Consider the following 22494-nt stretch of genomic DNA (forward strand, 5'->3'; position numbering starts at 1 on the left):
TAACTATTATCTTTCATTTCAAGTAGTATCATTAAATTAGCCTTCGTTTCTGTAGAAGTCTACCATTTGTTCGGCATATGACTTGCATCTGAATTCTGTGCAAAACATCATCTACAATTGTGTTCAGCACTTCTGCATAGTATTTTTTTAAACAATATAAAGGATGAATGCACATGAAAAATTAACCTTCTTAGGGGGTGAAATCAAGATGGCGGAGTAAAAACAGGGATTTGCTACAGCCTTCTCCCTAAACCCAGCCAAATACCTGTAAAAAATGACTCAAAAGAAATTCTAGAGCTTCAGAACCCACAGAATGATGGAGTAAAGCAAATCTCCAGCCCAAGACAGCCTGGAAGGTTGCTGGGAAGTGTCTATTGCACCAGGCTGGGAGCAGAGTACAGTCCAGCATGGGCTGTGCCAGCACAGACAGGATCTGAGCAGGCTTCAGGTGGCCTATGGCAGTTTCCAGACTTTATGATCTCAAAACGCTGAGGACAAATTGGAACATCAGTGGAAAAAACCTGTCTGACCTGCGTGAGAGAGTAGAGTGGTCTGGTCCTGGCCCTAGCCCCAGAGTGGCAGAGGGGGAGGAGGAACCTGTGGCAGCCATAGCAGCAGCAGGGGCAGCAATAGCAGATGTTTCTGGAGCTCTTGGCCCACAGATGGTGGGGGTATCAAGTGACTGACAGAGAACTACCTTGGCAAAGAGCTCAAAAGTCAAGTAACTGACTGGGGAAATGAGCAAAAACAGGAAAAAAAAAATCAAACTATAGAATCTTACTTTGGTGACAAGGAAGATCAAAACATACATCCAGAAGGAGACAACAAAGTCAAAACTCCTCCATCCAAAGCCTCCAAGAAAAATATAAATTGGTCTCAGGCCATGGAAGAGCTCAAAAAAGATTTTGAAAATCAAATAAGAGAAGTAGAGGAAAAACTGGGAAGAGAAATGAGAGTGATGCAAGAAAATCATGAAAAATGAGTCAACTGCTTCCTAAAGGGGACCCCAAAAAGTGCTGAAGAAAATAACACCTTAAAAAATAGACTAACCCAAATGGCAAAAGAGATCCAAAAAGCCAATGAGGAGAAGAATGCCTTAAAAAGCAGAATCGGCCAAATAGAAAAGGAAGTCCAAAAGCTCACTGAAGAAAACAATTCCTTCAAAATTAGAATGGAGCATATGGAAACCAATGACTTTATGAAAAATCAAGAAATTATAAAACAAAACTAAAAGAATGAAAAAACAGCAAACAATGTGAAATATCTCATTGGAAAAAAAATTGAGCTGGAAAACTGATCCAGGAGAGAGAATTTAAAACTTATTGGACTACTTCAAAAAAAGAGCCTAAACATTGCCTTTCAAAAAACTATCATGGAAAATTGTCCTGATATTCTAGAACCAGAGGGCAAAATAGATATTGAAAGAATCTAACAATTGCTTCCTGAAAGAGATCTCAAAAGGAAAACTCCTACAATATTGTAGCCAAATTCCAGAGCTCACAAGTCAAGGAGAAAATATTGCAAGCAGCCAAAAAGAAACAATCTGAGTACTGTGGAAATGAAATCAGGATATATGATATTCTAGAGGTCAAAGGAGCTAGGATTAAAACCAAGAATCACCTACTCAGCAAAATTGAGTATAATAAATACTTCAGGGGGGAAAATGGTCATTCAATGAAAAAGAGGACTTTCAAGCATTCTTGATGAAAAGACCAGAGCTGAATAGAAAATTTGACTTTCAAATACAAGAATCATGAGAAGCATCAAAAGGTAAACAGGAAAGAGAAATCATAAGGGACTTAATAAAATTGAACTGCTTACATTCCTATATGGAAAGATAATATTTGTAACCCTTCAGACTTTTCACAGTATTGGGGTAGTTGGAGGGATTATATAGAAAGAGAGAGGGCATAGGGTGAGGTGAATATGAACGGATGATATCTAAAAAATAAAATTAAGGAGTGAGAGTGGAATATATTGGGAGAAGAAGAAAAGGAGAAATAGAATGAGGTAAATTATCTCTCACATTAAAGGCAAGAAAAAGCTTTTTCAATGGAGGGGAAGAGGAGGGAGGCGAGCGGGAAAGCATGAACCTTACTCTCATCAGATTTGGCTTAAGGAGAGAATAACATGCACACTCAATTTGGTATGAAAATCTATCTTACACTACAGGAAAGTAGGAGAGAAGGGGATAATCTGGAGGTGCGGAGGATGATAGAAGGCAGGGCAAATGGGAGGGGTAATTAGAAGTAAACACTTTTGAGGAGGGACAGAATAGAATAAATGAAGGGGCAGGATAGGATGGAGGGAAAATACAGTTAGTCTTTCATAACATGACTGTTATGGAAGTGTTTTACATGACATGTATAAACTATACAGAATTGCTTGCCTTATCAATGGGGATGGGTGGGGAGGGAAGAAGGGAGAGAAGTTGGAAAACAAAATTTTAAAACTGAATGTTAAAATTTGTTTTTACATGCAACTGGGAAATAAGACATACAGGAAATGGGGTACAGAAATCTATCTTGCCCTACAAGAAAATAGAAGGGAAGGGAATAAGAGAAGGGAGGGGTGTGACCGAAAACAGAGCAGATTGGGGACAGGGGTAATTGGAATGCACACTGTCTTGGGGTGGGTACAGGGGAGAGATGGGGAGAAAATTCGGACCTCAAAATCTTGGGGAAGTGAATGTTGAAAACTAAAAATAAACAAATTAAGGGGAAAAAAGGAAAATTAGCCTTCTTAGCACCAATTTCTCATAAAAACTTGAGGCCATACGGGGTCCATAATGAACCCTGGATCCTTCCCAGTGCGTTTATATACGACAATCCCGCCTCCCCATCTATATAGTTTGTTTTTTCTTTTCCCCATCTCTACCGCACTGGACTTAGCCCCAGTTAGCTCCGTCCTCTTGTTTTGAATGACGCCACCATGGAATCATTCCATGTATGTGCTTCTCAACCCAGGTAGCTGCCCTGCCCAAGGTGACGCCATCAGCAGCCTGAATGGTCTTTGCATGTTCCAGGTTCCTGGCAACAATGCTTAGGTTTGTGTCATTCTTTTAGAGTGTACTGCAACAGGTCTTGAAAGCTTTTCATCAGTCTGCCAAGCACACAAAAGCTCCCCGTGGGCTAACCATTCAGCAACTGCATCCAAACGTCATCCATTCTCCTCACATCTCAGCTCAGAGCAATTCAGCTAAAAAATAATGAAAAATGAGGTTTCTTGAAGCCTGTGGTATGGCTGTGGGCCAATACCCTTTGCAGGACAATTTATCCTGCTCTCAGAAGCAAAGGTGAGAGTACAGGTAGCCCAAGGGAAGTGTGTTCATATGGAATATAATAGTGGTGGCCAAGCTAGCTCTGATACACACCTGAGGGGACGCATTGTAAATTTACTGCCTAACTGGACTCAGACTTCAGAATCTGTCAACACACCCAAACATGCTCTCTTTCCTGGTATAGAAGCCCACTGCTCTTTCTTTGTTACTGCCTCTCCTTCCAGGACACTGCCAAGGTAAGTGACACTCATAATTTCCACAAACCCTTCTGGTATCTGGGTATCATAGGCCTGATCTACCCTGACCTGACTGCTGCTAACCTAATGGTTCTCATAACGTCAAAGCTGCTCAGTAGGAAGGAGGAGACGTTTGTTTGGAAGTACCATGAAAAAGGCAGGTAGGTGTTACCATAGTGGATAAAGTGCCAGGCCTGAAGTCAGGAAGACTCATCTTCCTGAGTTCAAATATGGCCTCGGACATTTACTAGGTGTATGACCCTGGGCAAGTCACTTAACCCTGTGTGCCTCAGGGTCACAAAGAGTAGGACACAGCTGAAAAATGACTGAACAACAAAACCATCATGAAAAGGAAAAGACAGCAAATGATGAGAGGAATGACGGATAAGGCACTTGAGTTCCATCCCTCATTCCAACTCTCAGCAACCACATAACTCTGAACAAGTCACTGAACACCATGAACTTCAGTTTCCTTTGTATAAAATGGGAGAAAGAATACCTGTACACTCTGCTTCCTCAGTTTTGGTCAAGAAATTACTTTATAAAGCCCAAAACATTGTACACACATGAGCAATCAATGGTGATGATTGCCTCTAAGTTCAAAGAGAAATTCCTGTTTGACATTTTAAAACCTTTCACAACCTGGTCCCAACCTATATGTATGCATGTATGTGTGGGCACATATACATCCATGTATGTGCATGTGTTATTTGCATGTGCTGTGTACACACACAGGTACTATGTATATGTATGTGTGTGCATGTGTGTATAGGCATGTGTATGCACATGTACACAAGCATGTGTATATGTATTTATGTATTTATAAAAATATATATGTATATAAAACCTTATTTATAACACACTCCTCTTCTCACAATCTAATTCCATCCAAATTGTTTTGCACATTTTCATTGTTTAGTCATTTTCATCTGTGTTCAACTTTTCATGACCCCATTTCGGTGTTTTCTTGTCAAAAAGACTGGAATGGTTTGCCATTCCTTTCTCTAGCTCATTCTACAGATGAAGAAACTGAGGCAAACAGGTTTCAGTGACTTGCCCAGAGTCACACAGCCAGTAAGTGTCTGAGGCTAGATCTGAACTCAGGAGATGAATCTTCCTGACTTCAAAACTGGCACTCTATCCATGGCGCCACTTAGCTCCACTGTTTTATAATAGGACACTCCATCTTTCTTCGGGCATGTACCATCCCCATGCCTGGAATGCCCAGAACTTCACCCTCATCTCCAGTCCTTAGAATGACTTGTCTCCTTCAAACTCCATTCAAGTACCAGTACCTTCTACATGAAGCCCTCTCCTGTACCTTGTGTGCATTGCTTTGTGTTTATTTTGTGTATCGCTTTATGTGTATAAGCTCTCTCCCCAAGAGTGTGTACACCTGAAGATCAGGGGCTGTTCCACTGCTGTCTTTCTATACCCAATACCTAGCACACAGCAGACACTTAATAAATGCTTGTTGATTGACAAATAATGATTATAGGAACATATGAAAATGGCGATGTAGAATACAGATGTTTTCACAAGTCCAAAGCTTCAGATTTTAGACTTCAATGTGGAGTAAGGACAGAAATGATGTATTCAAGGTGCTAGAAGAGTGAGTGATGAATAGCCAATGTGGTAGGAGGATATTTGTCATCTGAGTTTGATGGGATAGACTACAAGGGTCCATCACTGTGGAAAATTACTTTCAAGGAATTCTAAGCAACGGATTTGAGGCCTGCTCAGTATTCCCCAGTCACAGTCTTCTGGTAGGAAGTCTCCCAGTGACAGTCAGTCATTTGATAATTCAATAGTCATTATGTAATTCAATAAGCATTATGTAATTCAATGTACTTGTGTTCAATATAATAAACACCCTGTTATGTGTCCAGTGTAATTGGGAAACTGGAGAATTAATAAGAGAGTGCTATTTGAGAGAGCCCTTTAGCATGTGAACAGAACCCAGTGCAACATGGACATCTCTTTTTAAGATATTTAAAAAACAGGTTTGTATTGATATCTCTTGGTTTGCATTGCTCAGATTTCCCCCAGTATCCCTCCCCTCCTGCCTCCAGAAAGCATTCTTAATAACAAAGAATTTTTTTAAAAGAAAAAGAGGAAGAAGAGGGAGAATTCAGCAAAACCAATCAATACACTTACAAAAAATCTAGTACTCAATGCAATGTTTCATACCCTGAACCCTCTACCAAAGGAGTCAGGGGAGGTGTCTTTTCAGTGTTTTCTTTAGGGTCCTGCTTGTTATGTGGAATTCTGCAACATTCCCTTTGGACTGTTTCGTGATGGTTGTTGCAGCCTTTCTATATATTGTTTTCTTGGCTCCGCTCTCTTCATTTTGCATCAGTTCATGTAAGTCTTTCCATGCTTCTCTGTATTCATCGTATGCATTGTTTCTTATGTCACAGTAATAATTCATAACATTCCCATATCACAGTTTGCTTAGCTGCTTTCCCAATCAATGCCACATGGCAATTTTTGATGATCACAACGACTCTAAATAAGCTAAAGTGTTTAACTGGAAGAAATCAACCAGGACAGAAAGACTGGGCTTTCAGGGAAGGGAAGACAGAGGGGTCACATCAGTTGATGGGTTTGTAAGTTCACCATGTGCCAGGGTATAAAAGGAGCAAGGATTACATGCAAACTTCATTTCATAGGAACTATAAGCCATCTCCCAAGCTGCTTCTCACAATCCAAACGAAATGGTGATATTGCCAACACACTGCTTCCTTCCTTGGATAGCTTCCAGTTCCCCGTGGATGATAACAAGCATTGGTCTGCTTGTATGAAAGGCCAAATGTGCTTGGCTGATCAGCTAAGTCCCAAAGCTCTCTTCATCTTGTCTAAGGCACCTTGGATATCAACAGATTCTTTTGAGGAATTCAAAGTACTCCACAGATATTCTTTTATTTAGCATTTTCATATCTCCAAGGAAAGCTGGAACTATGACCCATGCCTCTCCTCACCACCACCACTACTACCCCACTTACCATCCACTTTCCCCACTGACGATCTGGTGGGACACAAGCATGTCATCAGTGAATGACAAAACCTCAGATTTGGAAGAAAGGAACTTCGGATGTCCTAGAGATCAGGAGATCATTGTACCTGATAATGAATCCCTTCTCCCCCACATGTGTTCAGGAATCCCTACCTCCCCAGGCCATCCCATTCCACTTTTGCATATTGTAAGGAAGTTCTTCCTTAAGTCAAGACCACATTTGCCTCTTTTCGACTTCTACTCACTGCTATCAGTTCTATCCCCTGAGGCTGAACTGAACAATTCTGCCGCTGTCTAGGTGACAGGTCTTCAGATACCTCAAGACAGCCAGGAGCTCTTCTTTTCTGTAGGCTACACATTCTCATGTCTTCCTCACTGCTGTTGTTTGTTCTTCATTCTCAAAGAGGACCAATGCATGAACTGGGGGCCTTTCACCTTCCAGATGGCAGCTAGATGATGGAGGGGATAGAGGGCCTCGGCTGGAGTCAGGAAGACCCGAGTTCAAATCCAGCCTCAGGTACTTACTTCAGGTGATCCTGGGTAAGTCCTTTAACTTCTGCCTGACTCAGTTTCCAAAACTGTAAAATGGTGATAATAGTAGCACCTTCCTCCCAGTTGTTGTGTAGATGAAATGAGATAATATTTGCAAAGTGCTTAATGCAGTGTTTGGAACATAGTTGGTGCTTAATAAATGATTCCTTCCCTTGCTCCTTCCCTTCTTTCTTCCTTTTCCCCTTTCCTTCCCTCCATCTTTCTTTCCTTCTTTCTTCTTTCCTTCCTTTCCTTTTTCCTTCCTTTCTTCTCTCTTCCTTCTTTTCCTTCCCTCTTTTTCCTTTCTTCCTTTCCTTCCTTTCTTCTCTCCTTCCTTCCTTTCCTTCTCTCCTTTTCCTTTCTTCCTTTCTTTCTTTCCCTCCATCCTTCCCTTCCTCCCTCCTTTCCATCCTCCCCTAGACATTCTCTAATTAAAGCCCTGAAATGAACACTGCAGATGCAGTCTGAGCAAGGCAGAGTACGTTGAAACTATCACCTCCTTTTTCAAGGACATCATTCTTCCCTTAATGTGACCTAAACCCACCTTAGCTTTCCTGGTTGCCTTGGAGCAGCATTGGAGCTAGGTCACCAGTCACTCAGACAGGCCTCTCTCAATTTGTCCTTGTGAAATTGATTTCTTGAACTCACATGTAAAACCTCACATTCAACCCTATTAAATATTCTCTCAACAGATTTAGCCTTCTAGAGTCTTGCCAGGAAAGTCAAGCTCAATGGACTCTAGATTCCAGCCTCCATTTTCTTGATGTTTTGGGAAATTGGGAAAAGATTTGTTATTCTCCAGTCCTGTAGGAGCTCTCCTGACCTTCATGATCTTTGAAAAATCAAGACAATGGCTCTACATTTGTCAGTTCTTCTCCCTCTCGGGATGTATTTCAGGTCACCTGAACCCACCAATGACAGCTAAGTGCTCTCTTAGCACCCACCTACTTGCCTTCAGTATCAATGTCACTTAAGTATTTTTGCTCTATCTCTTCCAATCTAAAGCTCATTCTTTCTTAAAGGAAAAACACGAGTGAAATATGAAGTGAACCCTGCTCCTTCTTTGATCCTCCTTTTCCCGCATTGTAGCAAAAACAAAAATCCAACAGTTTATGTTCTTCTTAGTTTTCCTTACCAGCCTCAGCTCATTCTCAGTTATAACACGCCTGACAATATTCTTCCAGGACTCTTCTATGTTATTTGTATTCATCTACCATTGCCAGTCCCTACTTTGAGCTTCTAAAAATCCAAGTTGGCTTGTGTATCCAATCTCAGTGTATTTACTCCCCGTTTTTCCTTTTCATTGGAACTGTTTCTCTTTGTGCCTTCAGAATGTCATTCTCAAGAGTTTCCCATCCCTCCTTCCCCCACAGAATTTTAGTCCATGGGATCCTATCTCTCCCTTTCCCTAAACCCCTTAAAATTGGCTCTCCCCAAAATTGAGACTATCAGGCTAAGAGCAATTTTTTTCTCTTGTACTACGAACTCTAAGATGAAATGGTTATTTCCCTTCTACATTCCCATAATTTCCACCCCAGCAACCAGCAGTGAGAACTGGACCCAGAGCAGAATTTACTTCTACTTGTCTCCGCATCTTTTGAAAGAAAAAATAATCATTAAGGCATGTCAAGAAGTTGACTTCTCCGCTTTTCACAAACAGTACAAATAGATGTCTGAAAAATTAAGCCTCACCTTGTACCAGATCAGTGACGAGTTCTGAAAATTCTTCATCTTACTGTCTTGGTAGTATATAATATGCTCTGTTGACAAAATCATGCCTGTTTCTGCTTCTACTCATCTTTACTCAAATGTTTTCTCCCATACTTCATCCTTTTTGGTTCCTGGTTCTTCACCTAAGCATGTCTTCTTGATATACATTACTATTTCACCTCACTTCTTATCCACACTACTAAAAAAAAATCTACACCCTTCCAAAGTTATATTCCAGCTGTGTGTCTCATCAAGTCTCAGACAACAAGTACACATTAAGTACTTTCTTTTCACAGTGAAATCCTTCTTTCCCTTTTTAAGAAATATTTCATTCTACTTGAGAACCTGGACAGTGGAAAGGTATTCCTCGAACCCCCTTTACCTCCCCTTCTAAGCCTGGATCCTAAGCATAAGAAGCAGTTACTTGGCTGGACAGAAATATGAGCCCTCTATATCCTACACAGGTCACTGCAAAATTTCCCTAGCTGTCCCTATGGTCTGGAAATTGTATCCTCAGTCTTTTTGGTCCTTGTTAATAGTTCCCCAACAGAACTGCTGGGAAAACTATCTGTGAAGATCTTTAATTCCGGAGTTGTTGCTGTCCTCATTTCATAGCTCCTTATTACCACCTTGACACCTATATCCAACTTCCTTGGCCTAGGCCTACTAACTTCCTCCCTTGAAAACCTGTCAGTCTTACCATCTACCTTCTGCTCAAGTCCTTCTCAGATTCTCCTCCCACAACTCCGAGAATCTTCTGAACCACTCCAACCAAATTCAATCTTTTGGCTTTATTCCTAATTCCAAAGTGTCACAATGACCTCTCCTACAACTCAAGTGCTCCTTCTGCTTCTGCTCCCAGACACCCTTTCCCTATGAAAGTTCAAGTTCTTGCCTATGAATACTCCTCAATGTTCATCTAATCTAATCTACAATGGAGCCTGAGTTCCCTCTATAGCAGAGAATTCTTTCATTTATTTATAAGGATCATAGATTCAGAGCTGGCTGAGACTTTAGAGGTCATCCAATCCAACCTTTTTATTTTACAGAGACCCATGGAGACTTGTCCAAGATCACATGAGGTAATAAGTGGCAGACCTGAGATTCAAACCCAGGCCTTGAATCCAAGTGGACCATTTCTTTCGCTACACCATCCTCTCCTGACATCAGGAAGAGCCTCACATTGATTTCTTAAATTCAAATATTCATTGGTCCTTTTTCTTTCTCTCCTCTGTATGAACTAGGCTGCTTAATGAAGGTGGTCCTTCTTACAATCCAAAAAATATCTGCGATGTTCCACCACAGTCATGGGGAAGATAATTTACTCTGCTTCCAGCATCACTCTCTATCAGTACCACTTTTCAAAGTATGAATCTGACTCTGATTCATCTTTACTTGCCTAGAGAACTTTTTGTTTTCTGCTTACTGTTGCTCAGACCAGCACGCTTCTTTATGGACTGCCCTTGGTGGAGAGCCTCTGGAATGAAAATTATTCATATGCTGCAGTTAAGAGGACCAGAGGAAGACCATTCGAAATCAAACTGCATTCCAAAAAGAACATGGAAGCCTGGTATACTCCAAGGAAGCCCCTCCAAACACCTCAAGAAACAAGGCCAATATAACCAGTAGTATCTTTTCTAGGAGGAAGCTAGAACTTAGCAGACAAGACGAGCAATGATCCGGGAGAGCTGAAGCTAGTTATCAAAGGAACACTAAGTTCTTTCCTTTCTCTTTGAGCTCAGTCATGAAGAACAGAACTGGGAAGCAGGAAAAGCAGCAGATGCCATCTTCACAATCTCAGCTAAATGTTCAGTGACTCATTAAAACAAATCCTACTTTTGAGAAATCTAATAGCCACCTGCTAGAAAAAAATAAGAGAATGGTGCTAATGATAAAGTAATAAAAGACAAACAGAACAACTGTGCTCCTGATGTGCTGCAGAGAGACAACTCAAACTCACGATGCCATCGTTACCAAATGTTCATAACCAGTGTTCTAGAAAGAAACAACTGGAAAGATTCCAACACCTAAGACTGCGAGGGAGGGAAAGTGGGGTGGCCTTCCATTCTATTCATGCTTCATCTCTTCAGCACCTACTGCTGTGGATGCTGGGGAGATGGACACTTTAGCTAAGGAACAGTCTCCACCCTCATGCATCTTACAATTCAGCAGGGAGAAGGATGCATACACAGGCAACTAGAATGAACACTATTCTATGAGAAATGAATGAAAGAGTTCCAAAGCAAAATGTCACGTGAGATCTGACGGGGGCAGGCTGTTAGAGAAGGGTTCACACAGCAGGTAACATTGGAGTTAGGTTTTAAAGGATGGGTAAGGATTCCACAGGGAGAGAGGAAGAACTAGGCTTTTCCTGAGAAGGTACCAGCTGATGCTCTGAAAAAGAAACAGTGTGAGCTATTACAGGCATGGAGGCAGGAACTACAGGGCCTATAAAGGCCATACAAAGCAATCCAGTTTGGTGTACCATAGAGTGTATAGAAGCAAGTAATAAGAGGTAAGACTAGAAAGGTCGAGTAGTTCAAGGCTGCCAGTGGCTTTGAATGCTAGGCAGAGGAGTAGAACTCTACTCATTAGGCAATCAGGACCCACCAATGATTTCTAAGCAGAGGAGAGTATCTCTGAAGCTATGCAACAGGCTCTATGAGATACAGTTATCTAAGACTCACCTGGCATGGATTGGTCTTTGCTTCTCCTATGTGAAAGCCCTTTATTAGCTCTGTGCCTTGATTTCTCTAACTAACAAACACCACCAATATCTGGTAGAAATCTTAACCTTCACAGGAGTTTTGTAGAGAATTTCTTAAGTAAAACTGAAATCCTAGCTCAACATGAAGCCTTTCCCAATAAACATGGCATGAACATTTAACACATCCAGTACAATCAGCAGCACATCTCTACCCACTGTGAAAGACACACACACACATATGCACAGACATGCACACACACACATCTGTCTGTGCTATTCTAGGCCCCCTCTAGTCATTACCATGGAAATTATGTTCATATTCTGCAAGTGATCTCTCCCTTCCGTCAAATCTGGGAGTCACGCTCCCCAGTCATAGGTCTCCCCAATCCCCTGTTGGGCTTTCATTTTCTGCAACCCAGGGGCCCTCCCCATCTCTTCCACAAAACCACAGGAGACTAATATCTCAGGCACACAACTTGAGAATGCACAGTTCAAATCCCATTGTTCTGTTGCTTACTAGCAATAGACAGGCGAGACTTCTCATTCTCTGGTCTTTAGTTTCCTCATCTACAAAATGAAGTTTGGAGTACGTGATCTGGAAGCTTCCCCTCCAGATCTGAATCTATCATCCTTTTTTTTAAAAACTGTTTTTGGGTTGCTGGTGCAAATGCAGGGGCAGTAAAGAGAAAGCAGCACGTTAAGGGGGTACTGGGACTAACCCCATCGATCACCCTGTCACCCACTCACTGCTCTCCCAGCCTGTGGCCTGGCTTGCCATTTACCTTCCTAGGAGATTCAGTTACCTCAAGCCACTGACTATGCTCATCACTTCCTGGAAGGTATGGACGAGTGGTGGAAAAAGCACTGGATGCAGTCAGTTCAGACCTGGGTTCAGCTCCCACCACTTACTACACGTGACCTTGGCTTTCCCTCTCTCTAGGCTTTTTTCTTATCTGTCAGATGAGGTGACTGAGCTAGAATCTAGCCAAGAGTGGGGAGCCTGTGGCCTCGAGGCCACACACGGCCCTCTAGGTCCTCAAGGGTGGCCCCCTTTGAATCTAAACTTCGTTGTTCTATTCCAAGGGCCACACGCAACAATCAACACTCCCAAGCACCACAGGAACCAGATCAAGATGTAACCGGGAAATACTTAACGAAATGAATAAAAAGGGATCCTCATGTGTGGACTGGGGACACCTGTTACTATCTGAGTGTGACTCTACTACTCTCAAATTAATTTTCCTAGGCTATGGCTTTCATCATGTCACTCCACTCCAAAGCCTCTGATGACTCTCTACTTCAGTCCATCCTCCATTCATTTGCCAAAATTTTCTTTCTAAAGCTAACCTTGTTATCCTCCTACTCAATAAACTAGGAATCCCCAGACCTTCAAGATCCAAGATCAAATACTCTGTTTGGTGTTCAAAATCCTTCATAAACTAAGCCCCTGTCCTAATACTTTTCCAGTCTTCTTCCCCTGGTGATTGTCGCAGGACAATCTATTCCCTTTACCCTGATAGAGAAGGACAGTGGTTGATTGTAGTAGTAGTAGGTTGATGCACGCATTGCCAGGGCTAGCTCAGTGTTTGGGAGGCTCTGAAGAAAGGTTTGGGAGACAAGAGGTACTAGACTGACTACCAAACTGAAGGTCTACAGAGCCGTGGTGCTGATCTCATTGTTGTATGCCTGTGAAACATGGACAGCCTGCCAGCACCATGCCAGGAAACTGAATCGCTTCCATTTGAACTGTCTTAGGAAGATTCTGAGGATCACCTGGCAGGATAAGGTACCAGACACTGAAGTCCTTGCTCAAGCTGAACTGCCAAGTATTCAAACTATGCTTCAGAGAGTGCAACTCTGATGGGCTGGCCATGTTGTTCAAATGCAAAATGTACAATTGCCAAAAAGATTCTTTCGTGGAGAACTTGCATGGGGCAGGCGATCACACGGTGGCCAGAAGAAACGACATAGGGACACTTTCAAGGTCTCTCTCAATAACTTTGGATGCGACTGTGCAACAAAGGAGACACTGGCACAGGACCGCTCAGCATGGTGTGCCCACATAAGAAAAGGTGCTGTGCTCCTTTGAGCAAAGCAGAATTGAGACAGCACAGGATGCGCAAATTTGGGATATCCACCCCAAATATTCACACAGACTATTTGTGCCCAACCTGTGGTAGAGCATTTCAAGCTCATGTTGGTCTGATCAGCCACAGTCAGATACACTGAAATTTCACTTTACAATGGTGATGTCATTCTGGTCCTCTTCGAAGATGAAGGACAACAACCAACCAACCAACCAACCAGTCTTCTTACACCCTATGCCATCACTACCACCAGACATATTATTCTTAATCCAGTAACACTGGCATCCTCGCATTTCCTTAAACAAGATACCCCATCTCTTCACTCTAAGCATCTCTCTGGTGGTGCCCATACCTGGAACACTCTCCCTCCTCATCTCTGCATCATGGCTTCCCTGGCTTTCCTCAAATTCCAGCTAAAATCCCCATGCCTGATCCTTATTCATTCCAGTGCCTTCACCATGTTGATTATTTCCACTTTATCTTGTATTTAGCTTGTCTGTAACTGTTTGCATGTCCCTCCATCTCCCCAATGGATTGCGAACACCTCCAAAATAAGATACTGCCTGCCTTTTTTTCTATCCCCAGCACACAGTGCTTGGCATACAGTAAGTGCTTAATAAATATTTATTGACTGAAATAATAAATTATATTTCAAAATAAATTATAAATGTAAAAGTCCATAGTCAGTGTTTCTGATAAAGGTCTCATTTCTCAAATATATAAAGAACTGAGTCAAATTTATAAGAATACAAGTCATTCTCCAATTAATAAGTGGTCAAAGGATATGAACACATAGTTTTCAGATGAAGAAATTAAAAAATGTTCTAAATCACTATTGATTAGAGAAATGCAAGCTAAAACAACTCTGAGGTACCACCTCACACCTATCAGAAGGATTAATATGACAGAAAAGGAAAATGATAAATGCTGGACAAGATGTGGGAAAATGGGACACTAATGCATTGTTGGTAGAGTTGTGAGCAGATCCAACCACTCTGGAGAGCAGTTTGGAACTATCCCCAGAGGGTAATCAAACTATACATACCCTTTGATCCAGAAATACCAATCTGTATCCCAGAGATAATAAAAAAAAGGGAAAAGGTCCCACATGTACAAAAATACTTATAGCAGCTCTTTTTGCAGTGGCAAAGAATTAGATATTGACAGGATGCCCATCCATTGGGGAATGGCTGAATAAGTTGTTATATATGAATGTAATGGAATACTACTGTGCTATAAGAAATGATGAGCAGGCAGATTTCAGAAAAACCTGGAAACACTGACATGAACTGATGCTGAGTGGAGTGAGCAGAACCAGGAAAACATTGTACCCAGTAACAGCATCATTGTGTGATGATCAACCATAATGGACTTAGCTCTTCTCAGCAACAGAATGATCCAAGACAATTCCAAAAGACTCTTGATGGAAAATGCCAACCACATCCAGAGAGAGAACTATGGAGTCTGAATGCAGATCAAAGCAGACTATGTTCCTTTCTTTTGGTTTGCTCCTCATGATGTTCCCCTTCTGTTCTGATTCTTCTTCTACAACATGACTACTGTGGAAATACGTTTAATATGACTATACATGTTTAATCTATATCAGACTGCTTGCTGTCTTGGGGAGTGGGGAGGAAAGGAAGGGAGAAAAATTAGGAACACAAAATCTTATAAAAGTGAATGTTGAAAACTATCTTTACATGTAATTAGAAAAAAATACTATTAAGTGGGGGGAAATAAAATAAAATAATAAAAACATTAATCAGGGGAAAGAAAAAAATTTTAACATGGTAAAAAAATTTATAAGTCTATCACTCAAGGGCATTCATTATCTGTCCCCAATCTTAACTATTACCTTAACTCCCTACTATTCTCCTCTGTGGAATTCCTTTTTTCCAGCCAGATTTCTCATTGTCTTCTATGCATACACATTTTCCAAACTCAAAAGCACAATGCAGAAAGGATATTTCTTTTGCAAAGCCTCATTAAAGGCACATAGTTTTTTGATAGGTTTCATCTTGAATCATCTAATGCTTTTCCTTTGGAGACAGGGGAAGTGGTTTCTTAGTGAGCTGGTGATTAGTAAGAACCTGACTTCAAAGGCTTATTTTTTCTGACCGAGATGGTCTTTTCAACCTATTGGTCCAAAATAATGGACAACACGCCTAGATCCCTCTCATCAAAGTAAAGAGATGAAAGAAGAAATGAGCATGTTTCTCAGTCTGACAGGTGTAACTAGAAAAGAGCATTGAACTTGGAGTAATCGAGGCAGCTCAGAGGACAAAGTGCTGGCCTGGATTCAAACCCAGCCTCAGACAACTACTAGCTCTGTGACCTCAGACAAGTCTCTTAATCTCTGTCTGCCTCAGTTTCCTCAAATATAAAATGGGGAACATAATAGCACTTACTTCCCAGGGCTGTTGTGAGAATCAAATAAGAAGATATTTGTCAAATGCTTAGTACAATGCCTTGCACTTAACAAATGCTTGTTTCCTTCATCATCGTGATACTTCTTTTTTCCTGGTTCTCCTCCCAACTGCCTCTTGATCTCTTTTGTTGAACATCACCCACATCACATGACTTAACAGTAAGAGGTACCCAGGGCTTTGCCCAGGGCCATCGTCTCTTCATTCTTTACACTCTCTCCCTTGTGACTTCATCAGCTCCCATGGATTTAATTATCGTCTCTAGTTACCATCTCTAGGCAGATGACTCTCAAATATACATAGCCCTAATTTCTCTCCTGAATCCACTTCCTCATCACTGACTGCCTAGCAGACAGTTCCAACTAGATGGCCAATAGGCATCTCAAATTCTATGTGTACAAAACAGCAATCATTGCTTTCCTCTCAAAGCCTTTTCTGAATTCCTCTTCTTTTGAGGGGACAGCCATCCTTCCAATCACCTAGGTTTGCAACCTTGGCACCATCCTCAGATCTTCATTTTTCCTCACCCCACATGCTCCCCCCCCCCATCCAATCAGTTGCCAATTCTCAAATCTTTGTCCTTCTGTCTACTAACATAGCCATATGCTTTCTTCTAGATTTTCTTATTACACCGAGTGCACCACCACCTTCCTAATTCCCCCAAGCCTACAACCCAATCAGTAACCAAAATTTGTCATTTCTACCTCCCCAACATCTCAAGTGTATATCCCCCTTTCTCCTCTTCTCTAGGCATCACACCAGTTCAGGTCCTCACCACCTCTCACGTGGGCTGTTCTGCTAGTCTCCAAACTGGTCTCCGTGCCTCAAGGCTCTTTGCTCTGTAGCCATCCTGCTGCCAACATGATTTCCCTAAAGCTCAGGTATCATCATGTCACTCCCTGACTCAGCAAACCTCAGTGGCTCCCTATGCATTTTGGATCAAATACTCTTTCATCTTTATAAGTTTTATAATGTATATCATTTATGAATAAGTAAATATACATATATTGGGAGCTGGCATAGTGACCAGCCCTGTAATTTCATTGCTATATCTCCTTCCTGATGGGGAAGCTTCTCTACCAATACAAGTTGGCACCTTTTTCCACAATTTACAGCTCTACTGATTTGTCTATGGCTGAAACACACCTGGGCCAGAACAGATTAAAATGTATTTAGGAAATGTTTCATGAAATAAACCAAAAACACAATGCAATATAGATGATGTTAGTTTGTGGTTTTCTAAGTGCGGCCTGCAGGGATCCCTTTCTATTGGAGTTTGCCACCACTGGCCTACAGCACTGAGGAATCCCTCACAGGATCCCTTGTCCAGGATCACACTGTCAGTGTACGTCAAAAGCCAGGACTGAACCCAGGTTTTCCTAGATCCAAGACTATTTCTTCATTCACTATGCCTTTCATTAGGGTATGTGCTCAAAAATTTTTTACTGATAGGATACACATTCAAAAAGGTTTGCCAACCACTAGACTAGATGACCTCTAAGGCTCTTTCTAATTCTGAGTTCCTATAATTTAGTCCTTCTACTCCAAATCCTGTGTATCCTTCAAAGCCCAATCCAAGTGTCTCTCACCTAGGAAGCCTTCCCTGACCACTGTAATCCCCACAAATCTTTCAGTCCCTTGAGCAACGATTGACTAGACTGTGGCATTTGGGCATTTAGCTCATAATGGGTCAAACGGTATTTAGTTATTTAATGTTGGTACACCTGGCTTCCTCCATGAAGCTACAAACCACTTGAGGCCAGTAGCCATATCTTGGACTTTTACTGTATTTCATTTATTCAGTCAATAAGCATTTAGTAAATATCAGCTCTATGTATAGCCTTGAGTTAGGCATGGGGGCAGATAAAATGCTTAGCCAAGACCTGGTCTCTGCTGTAATGAAGCTAATAGCACAGATCTGTGCATAAATCAGATACTCAAAAAAGACCTTGTCAAGTCAATTTATGTTTCTATTTGTCCTAAAGTCTCAAGAGAAGGGAACCATAGAATCATAGAATGTCAGAACTGAAGTGACCTTAAACATTACTTAGCTCAACTTCCCATCCCTTTTTATGCTTGAAGAAACCAATGCTCAAGGTCAGACATCTACTAAGGATCTCAATTGAATTTAGGCCCCCTGAGACTAAGTCTAGTGATCCTTTCCCTACCCCATGATGACATCTTCTCTGTCTTCAGGAAGGCTCCTGGTACAAAGCTGTGGTCCTCATCAACTATGGATTCATGGCAAAGGTCAGAATTTAGTGCTCAGAACCTCTGCCTTGTTTGGAATTTTTATAGCTCAGCTAAAAATAAAGTATGCAGGTTGCTCAAAAATAGTTAACATCCCTTAAGAAAGCTTCTTAGATTCAGTTGTTAAAAATCCAGGGTCCCTTTCAGAAATTGGCCAATTACTATGAAGCATGCCACCTTTCTCAGGAAAGGGACTCAATGGTGAACATGCTCCCAGTCATGTGGAGCCTTGGGTTATAACCCAAAAATAAAGGCCTTCAATGTGATTGGTCTGACATTTTGGCTGCACCTTTTCAGGGACTGGTTGGGGAGGCAGAATTCATCTTCATTCTGATTTCTGAGGAGTAACACAATTAGTGAAATCAAAAAATGCTTCAGGGACCACAGTTAAGCTCACTCATGAGCATGCTTCCCCCCTTCAGAAAAGCCATTTCCTTATTTTCAGGCTGCTTGGCAGTATGATCATGGCTGGATAATTATTGTGCTTTTCCAAGCACAGGAGTCTGTCCCTCGCTCCTTCTCTCCCATCATCCCTGCTGCTGCCCTTTACGTCTACTGAAGAAAGTCAGCTCCCTAACCTACTCTTACAGGGGCAAGTGAGAGCTGACCTCTACTTTGCCAATGGAGCTGTATTCCTCTCCAGAAAAGTCACATGGCAGCACCACTACTCCATTGGGAATGGGCCACCCTAAGTGCATTTGCTATCCCTATAACAGGAGGAATTGTTGCCTCCCTTCATCCTGATGCTATCAATCAATTCATGAAGGCTAAGAATGCAGTTTACTAGAGGATTTTTCTTTTCTTCCAGGAATGCAGCTTTGATTTTAGAAGAGAAGGGAAATGGGATTCACTTTCTGAAAAATCTATTTACAAGCCAACTTTGTTAAAATGCATCCACTGAGCACAGTGAGGTATACCTGTGCTGGTTTCCCCATCACCAAGGGCACAAAGCTAAAATGACAGAGGACAAGATTGTCATAGGAGCCAGGACAAAGAGCTTCCCTGATGCTCCATCAGAGCTCAGCAAGCCACATATGGTGCAGATGGCCTGAAAAGAAACTTGATTTTGTATTTCTCAAGGTAAAAGATCATGGCCTACTGGCTTCAGGGGCGAGTAGAAGCTTCTCGGGCAGAAAAGGGAAGGTGAGGATAAAGTCTGGCTGCTGTTCCTCAGACCTCTAGGAGAACCCATCTGTACTGCTGCCAGCCTTCTGAAAGCCTTAAACGACCAAGGGCATTCTTCCCTCCACAACAATGTCAGAAACTAGCAAATAAGCTATCTGGAGCCCATTGGGGAAGCATCTGCCTGAACAAATGAAGTTTAAAGTCCAAAGGGAGAAGAAGAGCCAAACCTCCTCCTTTCTCCATCGCATCCATCACTTCTGTCTTTTCCTTCAGTTAGTTGGCCATTTTTGCCCTCCAACGCTATTCCCTTCGAGGCCAGGGCAGAGGAAGACTTCATACCCAGGGCAAGCTTTAACTGAGGAAGAAGCAGGGTGGTGGCCAAAAAAGATTTTTGGTGTAGAGTCACAGAACTTGGTTTCAGATCCTGGTTTTGTCATAAATTTGTGGTGTGACCTTAACCATCTCAGGGCCTCAGTTTCCTCATTTGTAAAAGTTAGGGGGTTAGATCAGATGATCTCTAAGGTTCTGATTCTCATTGTACTGAATGGTCTAGCTAAACTCTTTAGTTTATACTGTGTTAGACCCACGAGTGGGGGGTAGCAGGAGCGACAATGATGGCACAGCCAAATATCGCTGTCAGTGATAGTCATCCTTCCCCAGATTCCTCAGCATTCAAATATGACCAGGATAGGAAAGCAATCCCACACTAAACTCCCAAGCATCCTCCCTACCCCCAGTATCTCCTAGTTTAGAAAATCTATGCCATCCTCAGGCAATCTTCAATATAATCATCCCAGGGACCAAGAAATTTCTATTCAAATTAATGGTATGAGGGGGTGGGGGTGGAGAACACTCAAGTGATGCAGCCTCCCTTATCTAACACCTCCCCTCCCCAAGGTGACAGGCTAACCCAGGTCCACAGATATTATCATTCACATTTCACCAATGCTTGGGGCTTCTTGCCTCCACTATAGTTCTCCCTCCAATCCACTTTTCACATTGTTACCAGATTTAAGATTAATGGTTGTTACTCCTCTACTCAAAGATCTTCAGTGACTCCCTCCTGCCCACCAAACAAAGTCCTATTGAAAGTTCTCCACAATCTGATGCCACCCAATCATTCCAGGCTTATTCATGATTTCTCCCACACACTCTATTCTCCAAATGAAATCTGCCCCTGCCCAAAATACACCCAGTATTTTCCCACCTCCATGTCTTTGCAAATGATGTTCCCTATGTATTTCTCTCTGTTTGGAGCATAGTAGGTGCTTAATAAATGTTTATTGAAGTGATGAGAAGACTGGCCCAAGGTCACTCAGCTAGCACATGCCAAAGCCTCACCTTGAAGGCAGGCCTCCTGACTCTTAGTCTGATTAGCTTCCACAATACTCTAACTTCCCTTCCAAGGTACATGAGAACTGTCTGGGGACGCTCACAAAGCGACAAGCCCAGTCATATTCTTGGCTCTCTTTTCCTAATGAACTACTGCAAACAATTTTCCACTCAAATGTTCACGAAACTAAAAGCAAGGGAGACTGATGAAGTTGTGAATAAACAAAAGTGAAATCCTATCACATGCAACTGAATGAAAACTGAAATTTCTCAGAGAAAATGGCATTCGAGAAAGTGGGAAAAACCACTGCCAGACAGGAAAAGGAAGATAAACTCTCACCTGTTGCTTCCCCTCAAAGAGTATGTACTCTCCAGGCCTGATGAGGAACAAAGGGAGTTCTACTCATCCTGAATAGGTGGCAAAGAAGCTATAGGTCCACTAAGACCCCAGGCTCCAACACCTAGCCCTACCCCTGCTGGTGACTGTGGCTAGACTTCTCAGGGCCCATGGAACATGGAGCAAGGGCTGTAGATTCCTTTAGAACAGAACTTCATGAGGGCAAGGACTGGGTTGTTTTTTTTTTCACTTTTCTATCCCCAGCACTTAGTACAATGCCTGAAAAAAGGAAGTTTTTAATAAGTGCATGTTGACTAACCTAAGCTAAGGTTTATTCAGTCAGTCCATAAACAGGCCTTTACTGATGCCTACTGTGTGCCAGGTACCACTGTGGGGAAGACAGGAAACTCGGAGCAGTCAACCACCTATCAAGGGAGGCCAAGGGAGGCAATTCATCTAATCCAGTGACAAAAGAACTCACGCGCCTTTTACATAAAGACTGAATGTTGGGGATAGGAAGGTGAAACAAGACACGGTCCCTAACCTGATTAGAGTTTAAAAAGGAGATAAGAAGACAACATAAATACTGATAAGATCTAAGTATATAGGAGAGATCCAAACAGCCGGAACAAGAGATTGGAGGAGGGAACAATCACTTAACTTGGAGGCGTTAAGGAAGGCTTTCAGGGAAGAGATGAGATCTGAGCTGGGCCTTCAAGGCAGGAAAGAATATCAAGAGAGGAAGATGGTAAGGAAAACTACAGATGGGGGAAGAGCGTGTGAAAAGAAAGTAAGGCAGAAAAGAAAGAGATGCAAGTGGGCAACAGTTAATGACCAGTTTGGCAGTAACATGGTATGTAAAGGGAAGAACGTGTAATAATATTGTGATGATGATGATCACTGTATGTTTTAAGACTTTTTTCAAAGTGCTTTACATACCTCATCTTATTTTGATAAAGCAAGAATGGTACCCCACAGCTGTTAGAAAGGAACTTCTCCTCATCCACATGTGAAATCACTGGACAATCTGCCTCTAAACTATCTCTCTCTTACATCTATTCTCTCCAACTCTAATGGATCCACAGCATTTCACCCCTGGAAGGGCCCTTAGGGGCCATCTAAACCATCCAATGCTTCCCCTACAGAACTATAATCCATAGGATCCTACCTGTCCTTTCTCTGAACTCTCAGAAATCTACCCTGCTAACATCAGGGGAGGGGGACAGGGAGGACGTCAGACTACATCCAACTTGCCTTTCTTCTCTATCGCAAATGTTAAGATAGAGCAACTACTTCTCTTCAAGGTCGCCTTTTCTACCCAAGCAACCATTTTTTCCTTATTGATAAGAATTACATCTCAAAATAGAAGTTCCCCTTGTTGGTTTTTCTAGCCTTTGAAGGATTAAATTATCATAAAGGCAAGGCAAGAAGTTGTTAGCTGCTCTGCTTTAGGCACA

This window comes from Notamacropus eugenii, chromosome 1, assembly GCF_028372415.1.
Source record: "Notamacropus eugenii isolate mMacEug1 chromosome 1, mMacEug1.pri_v2, whole genome shotgun sequence".
NCBI classification, from domain to species: domain Eukaryota; kingdom Metazoa; phylum Chordata; class Mammalia; order Diprotodontia; family Macropodidae; genus Notamacropus; species Notamacropus eugenii.